Here is a 13,079-nt window from a genome sequence, read left to right on the forward strand (position 1 = left end):
TTGCATCATTTAATTTACATTCAAGATAACATTCTAGAATGTCAAGTGCAGGGATTAATAAAAAAAATTGTCAGATTGGTCTTTGATCATATTTGGTATGATTAGGCAATTTGAGTAAGTGCTTAAGGCTTACGGCCACACCAGCTTGAGAACACCCAATATCATCTGACCTTGGAAGCTAAGCAAGTTTGGGCCTGGATAGTACTGAGGTGGGACTCTACCTAGGAATACCAGGTGCTGTAAGCTTTTCTTGCATCACTTTAATTTACTTTCAAGCTGACATGCTCAAATGTGAAGTGCAGTGATTAATAAAAAAAACTATCTGTTAGCACCTGGGAATAGCCGATGCTGTAAGTTTTTTTTGCATCACTTTCATTTACTCTCCAACTCACATGCCTGAATGTGAAGTGCTTTGATTCATCAAAAACTATCTGTTAGCACCTTGGACTACGAGATGCTGTAAGCTTCTCTTGAATCACTTTAATTTACTGTCAAGATGACATGCTAGGATGTGAAATGCAGTGATTAATTAAAAAAACTATCTGTTAGCACCTGGGAATAGCAGATGCTGTAAGTTTTTGTTGCATCACTTTACTTTAATCTGCAACTGACAAGCTTGTATGTGAAGTGTACAGATTAAATAGAAATATTTTAGTACCAGGGAATAGCAGGTGCTGTAAGATTGTATTGCATCCCTTTAATTTATGTTCAAGCTATCATGTTCAAATTTGAAGTGCAGTGAATAATTAACTCAAGCTATCTGTTAGCACCTGGGAATAGCAGATGCTGTACGTTTTTTTTGCATCACTTTCATTTACTCTCCAACTCACATGCCTGAATGTGAAGTGCAGTGATTCATCAAAAAACTGTCTGTTAGTGCCTCCGTATACCAGATGTTGTAAGCTTTTATTGCATCATTTAATTTACATTCAAGATAACATTCTAGAATGTCAAGTGCAGGGATTAATAAAAAAAATTGTCAGATTGGTCTTTGATCATATTTGCTATGATTAGGAAATTTGAGTAAGTGTTTAAGGCTTACGGCCACACCAGCTTGAGAACGCCCAATCTCATCTGACCTTGGAAGCTAAGCAAGTTTGGGCCTGGATAGTACTGAGGTGGGACCCTACCTAGGAATACCAGGTGCTGTAAGCTTTTCTTGCATCACTTTAATTTACTTTCAAGCTGACATGCTCAAATGTGAAGTGCAGTGATTAATAAAAAAAACTATCTGTTAGCACCTGGGAATAGCCGATGCTGTAAGTTTTTTTTGCATCACTTTCATTTACTCTCCAACTCACATGCCTGAATGTGAAGTGCAGTGATTCATCAAAAAACTGTCTGTTAGTGCCTCCGTATACCAGATGTTGTAAGCTTTTATTGCATCATTTAATTTACATTCAAGATAACATTCTAGAATGTCAAGTGCAGGGATTAATAAAAAAAATTGTCAGATTGGTCTTTGATCATATTTGCTATGATTAGGAAATTTGAGTAAGTGTTTAAGGCTTACGGCCACACCAGCTTGAGAACGCCCAATCTCATCTGACCTTGGAAGCTAAGCAAGTTTGGGCCTGGATAGTATTGAGGTGGGACCCTACCTAGGAATACCAGGTGCTGTAAGCTTTTCTTGCATCACTTTAATTTACTTTCAAGCTGACATGCTCAAATGTGAAGTGCAGTGATTAATAAAAAAATCTATCTGTTAGCACCTGGGAATAGCCGATGCTGTAAGTTTTTTTTGCATCACTTTCATTTACTCTCCAACTCACATGCCTGAATGTGAAGTGCAGTGATTCATCAAAAACTATCTGTTAGCACCTTGGACTACGAGATGCTGTAAGCTTCTCTTGAATCACTTTAATTTACTGTCAAGATGACATGCTAGGATGTGAAATGCAGTGATTAATTAAAAAAACTATCTGTTAGCACCTGGGAATAGCAGATGCTGTAAGTTTTTGTTGCATCACTTTACTTTAATCTGCAACTGACAAGCTTGTATGTGAAGTGTACAGATTAAATAGAAATATTTTAGTACCAGGGAATAGCAGGTGCTGTAAGATTGTATTGCATCCCTTTAATTTATGTTCAAGCTATCATGTTCAAATTTGAAGTGCAGTGAATAATTAACTCAAACTATCTGTTAGCACCTGGGAATAGCAGATGCTGTACGTTTTTTTTGCATCACTTTCATTTACTCTCCAACTCACATGCCTGAATGTGAAGTGCAGTGATTCATCAAAAAACTGTCTGTTAGTGCCTCCGTATACCAGATGTTGTAAGCTTTTATTGCATCATTTAATTTACATTCAAGATAACATTCTAGAATGTCAAGTGCAGGGATTAATAAAAAAAATTGTCAGATTGGTCTTTGATCATATTTGCTATGATTAGGCAATTTGAGTAAGTGTTTAAGGCTTACGGCCACACCAGCTTGAGAACGCCCAATCTCATCTGACCTTGGAAGCTAAGCAAGTTTGGGCCTGGATAGTACTGAGGTGGGACCCTACCTAGGAATACCAGGTGCTGTAAGCTTTTCTTGCATCACTTTAATTTACTTTCAAGCTGACATGCTCAAATATGAAGTGCAGTGATTAATAAAAAAACTATCTGTTAGCACCTGGGAATAGCCGATGCTGTAAGTTTTTTTTTGCATCACTTTCATTTACTCTCCAACTCACATGCCTGAATGTGAAGTGCAGTGATTCATCAAAAACTATCTGTTAGCACCTTGGACTACGAGATGCTGTAAGCTTCTCTTGAATCACTTTAATTTACTGTCAAGATGACATGCTAGGATGTGAAATGCAGTGATTAATTAAAAAAACTATCTGTTAGCACCTGGGAATAGCAGATGCTGTAAATTTTTGTTGCATCACTTTACTTTAATCGGCAACTGACAAGCTTGTATGTGAAGTGTACAGATTAAATAGAAATATTTTAGTACCAGGGAATAGCAGGTGCTGTAAGATTGTATTGCATCCCTTTAATTTATGTTCAAGCTATCATGTTCAAATTTGAAGTGCAGTGAATAATTAACTCAAACTATCTGTTAGCACCTGGGAATAGCAGATGCTGTACTTTTTTTTGCATCACTTTCATTTACTCTCCAACTCACATGCCTGAATGTGAAGTGCAGTGATTCATCAAAAAACTGTCTGTTAGTGCCTCCGTATACCAGATGTTGTAAGCTTTTATTGCATCATTTAATTTACATTCAAGATAACATTCTAGAATGTCAAGTGCAGGGATTAATAAAAAAAATTGTCAGATTGGTCTTTGATCATATTTGCTATGATTAGGAAATTTGAGTAAGTGTTTAAGGCTTACGGCCACACCAACTTGAGAACGCCCAATCGCATCTGATCTTGGAAGCTAAGCAAGTTTGGGCCTGGATAGTACTGAGGTGGGACCCTACCTAGGAATACCAGGTGCTGTAAGCTTTTCTTGCATCACTTTAATTTACTTTCAAGCTGACATGCTCAAATGTGAAGTGCAGTGATTAATAAAAAAAACTATCTGTTAGCACCTGGGAATAGCCGATGCTGTAAGTTTTTTTTACATCACTTTCATTTACTCTCCAACTCACATGCCTGAATGTGAAGTGCAGTGATTCATCAAAAACTATCTGTTAGCACCTTGGACTACGAGATGCTGTAAACTTCTCTTGAATCACTTTAATTTACTGTCAAGATGACATGCTAGGATGTGAAATGCAGTGATTAATTAAAAAAACTATCTGTTAGCACCTGGGAATAGCAGATGCTGTAAGTTTTTGTTGCATCACTTTACTTTAATCTGCAACTGACAAGCTTGTATGTGAAGTGTACAGATTAAATAGAAATATTTTAGTACCAGGGAATAGCAGGTGCTGTAAGATTGTATTGCATCCCTTTAATTTATGTTCAAGCTATCATGTTCAAATTTGAAGTGCAGTGAATAATTAACTCAAGCTATCTGTTAGCACCTGGGAATAGCAGATGCTGTACGTTTTTTTTGCATCACTTTCATTTACTCTCCAACTCACATGCCTGAATGTGAAGTGCAGTGATTCATCAAAAAACTGTCTGTTAGTGCCTCCGTATACCAGATGTTGTAAGCTTTTATTGCATCATTTAATTTACATTCAAGATAACATTCTAGAATGTCAAGTGCAGGGATTAATAAAAAAAATTGTCAGATTGGTCTTTGATCATATTTGCTATGATTAGGAAATTTGAGTAAGTGTTTAAGGCTTACGGCCACACCAGCTTGAGAACGCCCAATCTCATCTGACCTTGGAAGCTAAGCAAGTTTGGGCCTGGATAGTACTGAGGTGGGACCCTACCTAGGAATACCAGGTGCTGTAAGCTTTTCTTGCATCACTTTAATTTACTTTCAAGCTGACATGCTCAAATGTGAAGTGCAGTGATTAATAAAAAAAACTATCTGTTAGCACCTGGGAATAGCCGATGCTGTAAGTTTTTTTTGCATCACTTTCATTTACTCTCCAACTCACATGCCTGAATGTGAAGTGCAGTGATTCATCAAAAAACTGTCTGTTAGTGCCTCCGTATACCAGATGTTGTAAGCTTTTATTGCATCATTTAATTTACATTCAAGATAACATTCTAGAATGTCAAGTGCAGGGATTAATAAAAAAAATTGTCAGATTGGTCTTTGATCATATTTGCTATGATTAGGAAATTTGAGTAAGTGTTTAAGGCTTACGGCCACACCAGCTTGAGAACGCCCAATCTCATCTGACCTTGGAAGCTAAGCAAGTTTGGGCCTGGATAGTATTGAGGTGGGACCCTACCTAGGAATACCAGGTGCTGTAAGCTTTTCTTGCATCACTTTAATTTACTTTCAAGCTGACATGCTCAAATGTGAAGTGCAGTGATTAATAAAAAAATCTATCTGTTAGCACCTGGGAATAGCCGATGCTGTAAGTTTTTTTTGCATCACTTTCATTTACTCTCCAACTCACATGCCTGAATGTGAAGTGCAGTGATTCATCAAAAACTATCTGTTAGCACCTTGGACTACGAGATGCTGTAAGCTTCTCTTGAATCACTTTAATTTACTGTCAAGATGACATGCTAGGATGTGAAATGCAGTGATTAATTAAAAAAACTATCTGTTAGCACCTGGGAATAGCAGATGCTGTAAGTTTTTGTTGCATCACTTTACTTTAATCTGCAACTGACAAGCTTGTATGTGAAGTGTACAGATTAAATAGAAATATTTTAGTACCAGGGAATAGCAGGTGCTGTAAGATTGTATTGCATCCCTTTAATTTATGTTCAAGCTATCATGTTCAAATTTGAAGTGCAGTGAATAATTAACTCAAACTATCTGTTAGCACCTGGGAATAGCAGATGCTGTACGTTTTTTTTGCATCACTTTCATTTACTCTCCAACTCACATGCCTGAATGTGAAGTGCAGTGATTCATCAAAAAACTGTCTGTTAGTGCCTCCGTATACCAGATGTTGTAAGCTTTTATTGCATCATTTAATTTACATTCAAGATAACATTCTAGAATGTCAAGTGCAGGGATTAATAAAAAAAATTGTCAGATTGGTCTTTGATCATATTTGCTATGATTAGGAAATTTGAGTAAGTGTTTAAGGCTTACGGCCACACCAGCTTGAGAACGCCCAATCTCATCTGACCTTGGAAGCTAAGCAAGTTTGGGCCTGGATAGTATTGAGGTGGGACCCTACCTAGGAATACCAGGTGCTGTAAGCTTTTCTTGCATCACTTTAATTTACTTTCAAGCTGACATGCTCAAATGTGAAGTGCAGTGATTAATAAAAAAATCTATCTGTTAGCACCTGGGAATAGCCGATGCTGTAAGTTTTTTTTGCATCACTTTCATTTACTCTCCAACTCACATGCCTGAATGTGAAGTGCAGTGATTCATCAAAAACTATCTGTTAGCACCTTGGACTACGAGATGCTGTAAGCTTCTCTTGAATCACTTTAATTTACTGTCAAGATGACATGCTAGGATGTGAAATGCAGTGATTAATTAAAAAAACTATCTGTTAGCACCTGGGAATAGCAGATGCTGTAAGTTTTTGTTGCATCACTTTACTTTAATCTGCAACTGACAAGCTTGTATGTGAAGTGTACAGATTAAATAGAAATATTTTAGTACCAGGGAATAGCAGGTGCTGTAAGATTGTATTGCATCCCTTTAATTTATGTTCAAGCTATCATGTTCAAATTTGAAGTGCAGTGAATAATTAACTCAAACTATCTGTTAGCACCTGGGAATAGCAGATGCTGTACGTTTTTTTTGCATCACTTTCATTTACTCTCCAACTCACATGCCTGAATGTGAAGTGCAGTGATTCATCAAAAAACTGTCTGTTAGTGCCTCCGTATACCAGATGTTGTAAGCTTTTATTGCATCATTTAATTTACATTCAAGATAACATTCTAGAATGTCAAGTGCAGGGATTAATAAAAAAAATTGTCAGATTGGTCTTTGATCATATTTGCTATGATTAGGAAATTTGAGTAAGTGTTTAAGGCTTACGGCCACACCAGCTTGAGAACGCCCAATCTCATCTGACCTTGGAAGCTAAGCAAGTTTGGGCCTGGATAGTATTGAGGTGGGACCCTACCTAGGAATACCAGGTGCTGTAAGCTTTTCTTGCATCACTTTAATTTACTTTCAAGCTGACATGCTCAAATGTGAAGTGCAGTGATTAATAAAAAAATCTATCTGTTAGCACCTGGGAATAGCCGATGCTGTAAGTTTTTTTTGCATCACTTTCATTTACTCTCCAACTCACATGCCTGAATGTGAAGTGCAGTGATTCATCAAAAACTATCTGTTAGCACCTTGGACTACGAGATGCTGTAAGCTTCTCTTGAATCACTTTAATTTACTCTCAAGATGACATGCTAGGATGTGAAATGCAGTGATTAATTAAAAAAACTATCTGTTAGCACCTAGGAATAGCAGATGCTGTAAGTTTTTGTTGCATCACTTTACTTTAATCTGCAACTGACAAGCTTGTATGTGAAGTGTACAGATTAAATAGAAATATTTTAGTACCAGGGAATAGCAGGTGCTGTAAGATTGTATTGCATCCCTTTAATTTATGTTCAAGCTATCATGTTCAAATTTGAAGTGCAGTGAATAATTAACTCAAACTATCTGTTAGCACCTGGGAATAGCAGATGCTGTACGTTTTTTTTGCATCACTTTCATTTACTCTCCAACTCACATGCCTGAATGTGAAGTGCAGTGATTCATCAAAAAACTGTCTGTTAGTGCCTCCGTATACCAGATGTTGTAAGCTTTTATTGCATCATTTAATTTACATTCAAGATAACATTCTAGAATGTCAAGTGCAGGGATTAATAAAAAAAATTGTCAGATTGGTCTTTGATCATATTTGCTATGATTAGGCAATTTGAGTAAGTGTTTAAGGCTTACGGCCACACCAGCTTGAGAACGCCCAATCTCATCTGACCTTGGAAGCTAAGCAAGTTTGGGCCTGGATAGTATTGAGGTGGGACCCTACCTAGGAATACCAGGTGCTGTAAGGTTTTCTTGCATCACTTTAATTTACTTTCAAGCTGACATGCTCAAATGTGAAGTGCAGTGATTAATAAAAAAATCTATCTGTTAGCACCTGGGAATAGCCGATGCTGTAAGTTTTTTTTGCATCACTTTCATTTAGTCTCCAACTCACATGCCTGAATGTGAAGTGCAGTGATTCATCAAAAACTATCTGTTAGCACCTTGGACTACGAGATGCTGTAAGCTTCTCTTGAATCACTTTAATTTACTGTCAAGATGACATGCTAGGATGTGAAATGCAGTGATTAATTAAAAAAACTATCTGTTAGCACCTGGGAATAGCAGATGCTGTAAGTTTTTGTTGCATCACTTTACTTTAATCTGCAACTGACAAGCTTGTATGTGAAGTGTACAGATTAAATAGAAATATTTTAGTACCAGGGAATAGCAGGTGCTGTAAGATTGTATTGCATCCCTTTAATTTATGTTCAAGCTATCATGTTCAAATTTGAAGTGCAGTGAATAATTAACTCAAACTATCTGTTAGCACCTGGGAATAGCAGATGCTGTACGTTTTTTTTGCATCACTTTCATTTACTCTCCAACTCACATGCCTGAATGTGAAGTGCAGTGATTCATCAAAAAACTGTCTGTTAGTGCCTCCGTATACCAGATGTTGTAAGCTTTTATTGCATCATTTAATTTACATTCAAGATAACATTCTAGAATGTCAAGTGCAGGGATTAATAAAAAAAATTGTCAGATTGGTCTTTGATCATATTTGCTATGATTAGGAAATTTGAGTAAGTGTTTAAGGCTTACGGCCACACCAGCTTGAGAACGCCCAATCTCATCTGACCTTGGAAGCTAAGCAAGTTTGGGCCTGGATAGTATTGAGGTGGGACCCTACCTAGGAATACCAGGTGCTGTAAGCTTTTCTTGCATCACTTTAATTTACTTTCAAGCTGACATGCTCAAATGTGAAGTGCAGTGATTAATAAAAAAATCTATCTGTTAGCACCTGGGAATAGCCGATGCTGTAAGTTTTTTTTGCATCACTTTCATTTACTCTCCAACTCACATGCCTGAATGTGAAGTGCAGTGATTCATCAAAAACTATCTGTTAGCACCTTGGACTACGAGATGCTGTAAGCTTCTCTTGAATCACTTTAATTTACTCTCAAGATGACATGCTAGGATGTGAAATGCAGTGATTAATTAAAAAAACTATCTGTTAGCACCTAGGAATAGCAGATGCTGTAAGTTTTTGTTGCATCACTTTACTTTAATCTGCAACTGACAAGCTTGTATGTGAAGTGTACAGATTAAATAGAAATATTTTAGTACCAGGGAATAGCAGGTGCTGTAAGATTGTATTGCATCCCTTTAATTTATGTTCAAGCTATCATGTTCAAATTTGAAGTGCAGTGAATAATTAACTCAAACTATCTGTTAGCACCTGGGAATAGCAGATGCTGTACGTTTTTTTTGCATCACTTTCATTTACTCTCCAACTCACATGCCTGAATGTGAAGTGCAGTGATTCATCAAAAAACTGTCTGTTAGTGCCTCCGTATACCAGATGTTGTAAGCTTTTATTGCATCATTTAATTTACATTCAAGATAACATTCTAGAATGTCAAGTGCAGGGATTAATAAAAAAAATTGTCAGATTGGTCTTTGATCATATTTGCTATGATTAGGCAATTTGAGTAAGTGTTTAAGGCTTACGGCCACACCAGCTTGAGAACGCCCAATCTCATCTGACCTTGGAAGCTAAGCAAGTTTGGGCCTGGATAGTATTGAGGTGGGACCCTACCTAGGAATACCAGGTGCTGTAAGGTTTTCTTGCATCACTTTAATTTACTTTCAAGCTGACATGCTCAAATGTGAAGTGCAGTGATTAATAAAAAAATCTATCTGTTAGCACCTGGGAATAGCCGATGCTGTAAGTTTTTTTTGCATCACTTTCATTTAGTCTCCAACTCACATGCCTGAATGTGAAGTGCAGTGATTCATCAAAAACTATCTGTTAGCACCTTGGACTACGAGATGCTGTAAGCTTCTCTTGAATCACTTTAATTTACTGTCAAGATGACATGCTAGGATGTGAAATGCAGTGATTAATTAAAAAAACTATCTGTTAGCACCTGGGAATAGCAGATGCTGTAAGTTTTTGTTGCATCACTTTACTTTAATCTGCAACTGACAAGCTTGTATGTGAAGTGTACAGATTAAATAGAAATATTTTAGTACCAGGGAATAGCAGGTGCTGTAAGATTGTATTGCATCCCTTTAATTTATGTTCAAGCTATCATGTTCAAATTTGAAGTGCAGTGAATAATTAACTCAAACTATCTGTTAGCACCTGGGAATAGCAGATGCTGTACGTTTTTTTTGCATCACTTTCATTTACTCTCCAACTCACATGCCTGAATGTGAAGTGCAGTGATTCATCAAAAAACTGTCTGTTAGTGCCTCCGTATACCAGATGTTGTAAGCTTTTATTGCATCATTTAATTTACATTCAAGATAACATTCTAGAATGTCAAGTGCAGGGATTAATAAAAAAAATTGTCAGATTGGTCTTTGATCATATTTGCTATGATTAGGAAATTTGAGTAAGTGTTTAAGGCTTACGGCCACACCAGCTTGAGAACGCCCAATCTCATCTGACCTTGGAAGCTAAGCAAGTTTGGGCCTGGATAGTATTGAGGTGGGACCCTACCTAGGAATACCAGGTGCTGTAAGCTTTTCTTGCATCACTTTAATTTACTTTCAAGCTGACATGCTCAAATGTGAAGTGCAGTGATTAATAAAAAAATCTATCTGTTAGCACCTGGGAATAGCCGATGCTGTAAGTTTTTTTTGCATCACTTTCATTTACTCTCCAACTCACATGCCTGAATGTGAAGTGCAGTGATTCATCAAAAACTATCTGTTAGCACCTTGGACTACGAGATGCTGTAAGCTTCTCTTGAATCACTTTAATTTACTGTCAAGATGACATGCTAGGATGTGAAATGCAGTGATTAATTAAAAAAACTATCTGTTAGCACCTGGGAATAGCAGATGCTGTAAGTTTTTGTTGCATCACTTTACTTTAATCTGCAACTGACAAGCTTGTATGTGAAGTGTACAGATTAAATAGAAATATTTTAGTACCAGGGAATAGCAGGTGCTGTAAGATTGTATTGCATCCCTTTAATTTATGTTCAAGCTATCATGTTCAAATTTGAAGTGCAGTGAATAATTAACTCAAACTATCTGTTAGCACCTGGGAATAGCAGATGCTGTACGTTTTTTTTGCATCACTTTCATTTACTCTCCAACTCACATGCCTGAATGTGAAGTGCAGTGATTCATCAAAAAACTGTCTGTTAGTGCCTCCGTATACCAGATGTTGTAAGCTTTTATTGCATCATTTAATTTACATTCAAGATAACATTCTAGAATGTCAAGTGCAGGGATTAATAAAAAAAATTGTCAGATTGGTCTTTGATCATATTTGCTATGATTAGGAAATTTGAGTAAGTGTTTAAGGCTTACGGCCACACCAGCTTGAGAACGCCCAATCTCATCTGACCTTGGAAGCTAAGCAAGTTTGGGCCTGGATAGTATTGAGGTGGGACCCTACCTAGGAATACCAGGTGCTGTAAGCTTTTCTTGCATCACTTTAATTTACTTTCAAGCTGACATGCTCAAATGTGAAGTGCAGTGATTAATAAAAAAATCTATCTGTTAGCACCTGGGAATAGCCGATGCTGTAAGTTTTTTTTGCATCACTTTCATTTACTCTCCAACTCACATGCCTGAATGTGAAGTGCAGTGATTCATCAAAAACTATCTGTTAGCACCTTGGACTACGAGATGCTGTAAGCTTCTCTTGAATCACTTTAATTTACTCTCAAGATGACATGCTAGGATGTGAAATGCAGTGATTAATTAAAAAAACTATCTGTTAGCACCTAGGAATAGCAGATGCTGTAAGTTTTTGTTGCATCACTTTACTTTAATCTGCAACTGACAAGCTTGTATGTGAAGTGTACAGATTAAATAGAAATATTTTAGTACCAGGGAATAGCAGGTGCTGTAAGATTGTATTGCATCCCTTTAATTTATGTTCAAGCTATCATGTTCAAATTTGAAGTGCAGTGAATAATTAACTCAAACTATCTGTTAGCACCTGGGAATAGCAGATGCTGTACGTTTTTTTTGCATCACTTTCATTTACTCTCCAACTCACATGCCTGAATGTGAAGTGCAGTGATTCATCAAAAAACTGTCTGTTAGTGCCTCCGTATACCAGATGTTGTAAGCTTTTATTGCATCATTTAATTTACATTCAAGATAACATTCTAGAATGTCAAGTGCAGGGATTAATAAAAAAAATTGTCAGATTGGTCTTTGATCATATTTGCTATGATTAGGCAATTTGAGTAAGTGTTTAAGGCTTACGGCCACACCAGCTTGAGAACGCCCAATCTCATCTGACCTTGGAAGCTAAGCAAGTTTGGGCCTGGATAGTATTGAGGTGGGACCCTACCTAGGAATACCAGGTGCTGTAAGGTTTTCTTGCATCACTTTAATTTACTTTCAAGCTGACATGCTCAAATGTGAAGTGCAGTGATTAATAAAAAAATCTATCTGTTAGCACCTGGGAATAGCCGATGCTGTAAGTTTTTTTTGCATCACTTTCATTTAGTCTCCAACTCACATGCCTGAATGTGAAGTGCAGTGATTCATCAAAAACTATCTGTTAGCACCTTGGACTACGAGATGCTGTAAGCTTCTCTTGAATCACTTTAATTTACTGTCAAGATGACATGCTAGGATGTGAAATGCAGTGATTAATTAAAAAAACTATCTGTTAGCACCTGGGAATAGCAGATGCTGTAAGTTTTTGTTGCATCACTTTACTTTAATCTGCAACTGACAAGCTTGTATGTGAAGTGTACAGATTAAATAGAAATATTTTAGTGCCAGGGAATAGCAGGTGCTGTAAGATTGTATTGCATCCCTTTAATTTATGTTCAAGCTATCATGTTCAAATTTGAAGTGCAGTGAATAATTAACTCAAACTATCTGTTAGCACCTGGGAATAGCAGATGCTGTACGTTTTTTTTGCATCACTTTCATTTACTCTCCAACTCACATGCCTGAATGTGAAGTGCAGTGATTCATCAAAAAACTGTCTGTTAGTGCCTCCGTATACCAGATGTTGTAAGCTTTTATTGCATCATTTAATTTACATTCAAGATAACATTCTAGAATGTCAAGTGCAGGGATTAATAAAAAAAATTGTCAGATTGGTCTTTGATCATATTTGCTATGATTAGGAAATTTGAGTAAGTGTTTAAGGCTTACGGCCACACCAGCTTGAGAACGCCCAATCTCATCTGACCTTGGAAGCTAAGCAAGTTTGGCCCTGGATAGTATTGAGGTGGGACCCTACCTAGGAATACCAGGTGCTGTAAGCTTTTCTTGCATCACTTTAATTTACTTTCAAGCTGACATGCTCAAATGTGAAGTGCAGTGATTAATAAAAAAATCTA

The 13,079-nt window shown here is 37.0% G+C and overlaps 4 non-coding genes and 12 pseudogenes across 4 annotated transcripts; all 16 read left to right on the plus strand.

Annotated features, from left to right (window-relative positions):
• The first annotated feature begins 127 nt into the window (after positions 1-127).
• Positions 128-246, plus strand: LOC145648472 (5S ribosomal RNA; annotated as a pseudogene).
• A 790-nt stretch (positions 247-1,036) lies between these two features.
• On the plus strand, positions 1,037-1,155 carry LOC145649482 (5S ribosomal RNA). The gene has a single exon (XR_014116591.1). It is a non-coding gene; the product is annotated as a 5S ribosomal RNA (ribosomal RNA).
• A 352-nt stretch (positions 1,156-1,507) lies between these two features.
• LOC145648022 (5S ribosomal RNA) lies at positions 1,508-1,626 on the plus strand (annotated as a pseudogene).
• A 790-nt stretch (positions 1,627-2,416) lies between these two features.
• Positions 2,417-2,535, plus strand: LOC145649493 (5S ribosomal RNA). The gene has a single exon (XR_014116592.1). It is a non-coding gene; the product is annotated as a 5S ribosomal RNA (ribosomal RNA).
• Positions 2,536-3,324: 789 nt separating this feature from the next.
• LOC145643974 (5S ribosomal RNA) lies at positions 3,325-3,443 on the plus strand. The gene has a single exon (XR_014116099.1). It is a non-coding gene; the product is annotated as a 5S ribosomal RNA (ribosomal RNA).
• Positions 3,444-4,233: 790 nt separating this feature from the next.
• LOC145649504 (5S ribosomal RNA) lies at positions 4,234-4,352 on the plus strand. Its single transcript, XR_014116593.1, has one exon. It is a non-coding gene; the product is annotated as a 5S ribosomal RNA (ribosomal RNA).
• Positions 4,353-4,704: 352 nt separating this feature from the next.
• On the plus strand, positions 4,705-4,823 carry LOC145648023 (5S ribosomal RNA; annotated as a pseudogene).
• A 790-nt stretch (positions 4,824-5,613) lies between these two features.
• On the plus strand, positions 5,614-5,732 carry LOC145648024 (5S ribosomal RNA; annotated as a pseudogene).
• Positions 5,733-6,522: 790 nt separating this feature from the next.
• LOC145648025 (5S ribosomal RNA) lies at positions 6,523-6,641 on the plus strand (annotated as a pseudogene).
• Positions 6,642-7,431: 790 nt separating this feature from the next.
• Positions 7,432-7,550, plus strand: LOC145649772 (5S ribosomal RNA; annotated as a pseudogene).
• A 790-nt stretch (positions 7,551-8,340) lies between these two features.
• On the plus strand, positions 8,341-8,459 carry LOC145648027 (5S ribosomal RNA; annotated as a pseudogene).
• A 790-nt stretch (positions 8,460-9,249) lies between these two features.
• Positions 9,250-9,368, plus strand: LOC145649773 (5S ribosomal RNA; annotated as a pseudogene).
• A 790-nt stretch (positions 9,369-10,158) lies between these two features.
• LOC145648028 (5S ribosomal RNA) lies at positions 10,159-10,277 on the plus strand (annotated as a pseudogene).
• A 790-nt stretch (positions 10,278-11,067) lies between these two features.
• On the plus strand, positions 11,068-11,186 carry LOC145648029 (5S ribosomal RNA; annotated as a pseudogene).
• A 790-nt stretch (positions 11,187-11,976) lies between these two features.
• Positions 11,977-12,095, plus strand: LOC145649774 (5S ribosomal RNA; annotated as a pseudogene).
• A 790-nt stretch (positions 12,096-12,885) lies between these two features.
• On the plus strand, positions 12,886-13,004 carry LOC145650012 (5S ribosomal RNA; annotated as a pseudogene).
• The last annotated feature ends 75 nt before the right edge of the window (positions 13,005-13,079 follow it).

The sequence above is a fragment of the Electrophorus electricus genome, chromosome 13 (assembly GCF_041902795.1).
Source record: "Electrophorus electricus isolate QZ-2024a chromosome 13, ASM4190279v1, whole genome shotgun sequence".
Taxonomy (NCBI): Eukaryota; Metazoa; Chordata; class Actinopteri; order Gymnotiformes; family Gymnotidae; genus Electrophorus; species Electrophorus electricus.